General features: G+C 42.7%; 1 pseudogene; it reads left to right on the forward strand.

Moving 5' to 3' along the window:
* Nucleotides 1–3,824: 3,824 nt before the first annotated feature.
* On the forward strand, nt 3,825–4,557 carry LOC148028994 (3-oxoacyl-[acyl-carrier-protein] reductase, chloroplastic pseudogene; annotated as a pseudogene).
* The last annotated feature ends 420 nt before the right edge of the window (nt 4,558–4,977 follow it).

Raw genomic sequence — 4,977 nt, forward strand, 5'->3', positions numbered from 1 at the left:
TTCACATAACCTTAGCACTTGACATAGAAAAACAGTGTCAAACAAGTCCCTTTTCACAACATGTTATCTTATTATCTTTGGAATACATCCATATAATCTAGCCCATAGGTAATCCATAATCCACCCAATGGCAATTCATAATCCGCCCCCAGCAATCCACAGGGATTTCTAATCCAAGATTCCGCCCGTAGACTAGTATGCGGGCCTCGAGATCCAATCCCGAGTTGCGTTGGCATCTTGTGTAGGGCCCGAAAGGCAAGGGATTTATGGCCAGAGCCCCCCTGGCACCCAAGCGTCCTCTTGCTCCAAGTAGCGCCCAATTGAGAGACCTCTCGCGGTGGGTTTGGTCCACATTCCCGGTGCAGCTAACAACCCCCTTGGTTAGGGTTAGGTAGACAGTTGGGGGTAACTGATGCTGCCTCTCCCTTCAGGCCTTCAACCTGAAGCATTACTTATCTTTCCATCCTTAGTTCCTTGAGCAAACAATGCAAATAGTGCACCAAACTGTTACAAACACGATCAATCTAGTGGTTGTTTATTTGGCCAACTGCTAAGGAGAGAATCCTTTCTTCAGAATGTATCCAACATTCGATCAGGGATCAATTGCGACTTGGCAAGACCACCAAGGGTCTGTTTGTTTACCCTTTTGTCCTTGTGTTAGGGTCATACCTTGTCAACCCAAATTAACCAACACCTTAGTGTTTTTTAAATTAAGACAGTAAATCCTACCGATCATGTCGCTCTAACTTGATTGATCCTTTGCTTACCAGGCAATACATAACTTCCCTTATCATGGCAAAATTAGCCCAAGAAAGGTGATGTAACAGGATGACTACTCATCCTCTTGCAAGTTAGAACCTGCCAACCTTGTTCCAAGGAGTGGCAATTTTTATCTTGTGGATAAACCACAAAGCCATGTGATGTTGCAACTTGTTGCACAAGTGTCTCATCTAACTCATGGGATCATTTCACCCATTGAATGGCGTTTCCTGTTCAAGGAATTTTGTTTAGACAAGATGCAGATTTTAGGGTGTCTTCTTACCCAACCCAACCCTAATTGTACTAGGCCGACAACGGTCCTAGGGTTTCCAAACTCAACCCGAGTTTTAACATTAGGTCAGTCGATCCTTAGGGTAGGAACCCTAGATCATTGTTTGCATGGGCGTCCAATTGACCCAAACATTCCGTGAATGTGGGTAGGACCTTTGGGTTTGAGGGTCTCGACTTGGCATTCCAAGTGTGATATTAGGCATCACTTCTAGTGTGCCAAGCCCTAGCTATTACTTGAGGTGTTTTTCATATCGAGTAGTTATGCCTATACGAATCCCTCATGGTTATAATAATACAAGTGATTTGGGTAAATTGTACTACTTGTCTTACGACGAGGATGATCCTTTCCTAGAGATGCTAAACTTGCTCTAAGGATGTAAATAGTAGCAAGATGTCACAATACATGTAAATATGTGATTCATTACTTCTACGCACCAAAAGGTTTGCAAAAACCCTATCTTTTCCTGCTAAAGTCATTTTTCGCGGAGTCATTGGGCTAGGGCAACTACAGAAACAATGGTAAAAATTGGAGAGAAACAGGTGTCTTATGTTGCTTTGGTGGATCATGGCTCAGAGATTAATCTCATAGTTTGTGGAGTTTATGAAAGTAATAGATGGACTATGGATGCTGAGCATGGGTGGCGTATGAGAGCCGCCAACAACACTGCAGGTGATTTGTATGCTGCCTGTCCCAATGTCAAGATTTCTATTGGAGATGTAGAGGAGGATTTCCATTTCTTTGTGCAGGATTCATGCTCTTACCCCATAATTCTTGGATAGCCATTCATCACAGAGATGCGCATGGAGACGAAAGTAATGGATGATGGATCTACTTATGCACGGATTCGCAGTAAAGATGGTATGAGAGTAGTCCAGTTTATGACTGTGTGTGTCAATCATGCTAGAAACAGGGATACTCTTCGAGATCACCTTTGCCCACTGTGAGGGATTCGGGTTTTCATTAGGTACCGTTGTCCCGCGAGACGATGGTGGTACAGAGCAAAGGAGATTGGAGTTCTCGCCTCTTGGCAGCAGTGTTTTCTCCTCCAATTTTGTTGGAACTTTAGCAAACAGTTCGATGAGTTATCAGAAGATTTCTAAGTTGCCTAGAGCTGCCAAGCTGTACATATGCAGGAAGGAGAAAGATTTAAAAAATGCAGGTATTTTAGAGGATGATGAGCATATAGATGGGATGTATGATAGTATGGTTTGTGCAGATACGATGACAGAGATGGAAAATATGCTGGAAACTGATATGTAGAGTTGTCACAGTAATGTATCAGTGCAGTCCCTGGACATGTTTCATGAAATTTCAGATTTTGTGTCATAGATAGAGTCAGAGGCTGAGGTGACTTAGCAAAAAGTGTTGAGTGCTGAAGAAATTCAGCAAACAGAGTTTTCGGCTGATTATTATCAGCCTACAGAGACACAGAGGGCTGAAAACTTTCAGCCAACAAAGTTTACTGCTGAAATATTTCAGCATCCAGAGTTTAGGGCTGTTCCTATGCAATCCATAGAGCAGAGGGCTAAGGATATTCAGCCACACCAGAGTGCAGAATTGTTGATTTACAGCAAGATTTGAGTAATGCAGAGGATCATAATGAAGCCAGGGTTGACACAAAATACAAAACTATGGATAAGAAGGTGAAGCCGGTAGCTGTACCGCTTCCACCTAACAGTGATCATCAACAAATAGAGAGGGCTGCCAAACAGCCAATTTTGAGGAATCTAGAGCATATAGGCCATAAATTTTCAGCAGAGACTATTGTTGGATTAAAAATTGAAAATGGTGATTTCTTGCTACCTTCAGAGAAGAAATGCTTTCAAGATATGCTTGAGCAACATGGAAGGGGGTTTGCTTTTTTCTTGCATGAGATTGGATGTGTGAATCCAGATATTGTTGCCCCTATGGTGATCTTTACTAGGAAACCTTCACCTGAGAAGGTGGACTCTATAGGCAAGATTACGAAGTATTGTTCTACCACTTTAGAGATACAGAGATTCATTGGAGCCTGTGTGTTTTACATGATTTGAATACCCCATTTTTCACACATAGCAGATTGTTTATATCAGCTGCTTCGAAAGGGGCATAAATTTTTTTGGAATGAGAGCCACACTAGAGCCATGCAGAAATTGAAGAAGTTATTGCAGATTCTTCTTTGGAAGATGGTGAAAAGATGGTTTGGGCTGTACATGGTCAGACATGTCTTTGATAATGCGATATATGAGCTGACAGAATTGGATGGGACAGTGCTTAGAGTGCCTATAGCAGGAAAAAGAATCAAGATTTTCAAGAAAAGAGATGATGAGGATTATGCATTGGAAGAATTTGCAAGAGAAGAGCAACGAGAAGAAACTCCAGTAGAAGAGATAGATGATATGACAGATAATCTTGTTGATATACCGGAAATACACAATGAAGAGATTGATCTGTTTGTGGATCTTGATGATAATGATCATGGGTAGTTGGCCCATCCGGAGGATGCACAGGATCAGAGGGGGTGGATGTCATACTGCTGCGCATCCAAGATGTGGAATCCACCAAAAAGTTGTGTATGTGGCATTTTCTACTTTGTACATACTTAGCTGTTGTGTTTGCATTTTGTTCTGCATGGGCAGTATAGTGGAGAGGGGTTTGGAGCAAGATGAACATATCTGTAATGCACTGGTTGACATGTATGTGTGCATCTATGCCCAATCTCTGTGTATCAAAGAACTTTTTTCCCCTCACCATATGGCCAACCGCTGTAACAACTGTCACATCTATGGTTACTATGAGAGAAGAGGCCACTTTGGAAGCTGCAAAGGTAGTTGAGGCTCTTGTTGCAATGGTAACAGGTGCTTCCAGAGGCTTTGGGAAGGCAGTTGATCTTGCTTTGGGAAGTGTGGGCTGCAAGGTTCTTGTCAATTATGCGCGGTCTTCAAAAGAGGCTAAGGATATCGCTAGTCGAATTGAAGAGATGGGTGGCTCAGCCCTCATTTGTGGTGGAGATGTTTCAAAGGAGGAGAACGTTGATGTCATTTGTGGTGGAGATGTTTCAAAGGAAGAGAATATTGATGTTCTGGTAAACAATGCAGGCATCACAAGGGATACTTTAATGATGAGAATGAAGAAATCACAATGGCAGAAAGTTATTGACTTGAATTTGACTAGTGTTTTTATGTGCTCTCAAGCAGCTGCGAAGATACTGATGAAGAAGAGAAAGGCAAGAATCATAAATATATCATTAGTTGTTGGTTTGACTGGCAATGTAGGTCAAGCGAACTACAGTGATGCAAAAGCCGGTGTCATTGGGCTCACAAAAAAAAAAGACAGCTCGTGAATATGCATCAAGAAATATTACTGCAACATTAGCATGGGAGAAGCGACTTTTCTGGTTAGAGAGAAGAGCTTTATCGGCTTGGGGGAGAAGAAAAAGCAACGGGAAAAAAGGAGGAGAACGATCAAGAGGGGAACCAGACCAGAAAAAAGGTAGAGGGAAAAAGCTCCAAAGCCATATGACATGAAAGAGGAACGCCTCAGAGGTCTCCAGGTAGGTTCTGTAGATGGTCCAGTTCATCCAACGGGAAACTAAAGGACGAAGGAGTGCGGAGAAACTTATAATAGCGAAGCCAACAATGAGGGTAATGTGAGGAGAAATGACAAGCTTGCTTTGACGGAGAAGCGCTAAAGCTGACGAAGGAGGGACGAAGCCAAACGGACAAAGAAGATGACGGAAAGTGACACAGGTGTATTGAGAACTGAAGACAAGAAGATGCCAAAGTAAAGGGGAAGGACGAGATCATGGCTGCGATAAAGAATGTCGAAGGAGCTCTGCAACAATGGAAGGCGTTTGGAGGCTGCAATGATCTGAAGTGGATGGCATTGAAGTCGCAAGGGTAGCAGTCTTTGTGTTTTTGGATCAGTTGCAACTTGTCTCCGCACGG

This window comes from Lygodium microphyllum, chromosome 11, assembly GCF_053477565.2.
Source record: "Lygodium microphyllum isolate KBCC chromosome 11, Lygodium_microphyllum_v1.1.10, whole genome shotgun sequence".
NCBI classification, from domain to species: domain Eukaryota; kingdom Viridiplantae; phylum Streptophyta; class Polypodiopsida; order Schizaeales; family Lygodiaceae; genus Lygodium; species Lygodium microphyllum.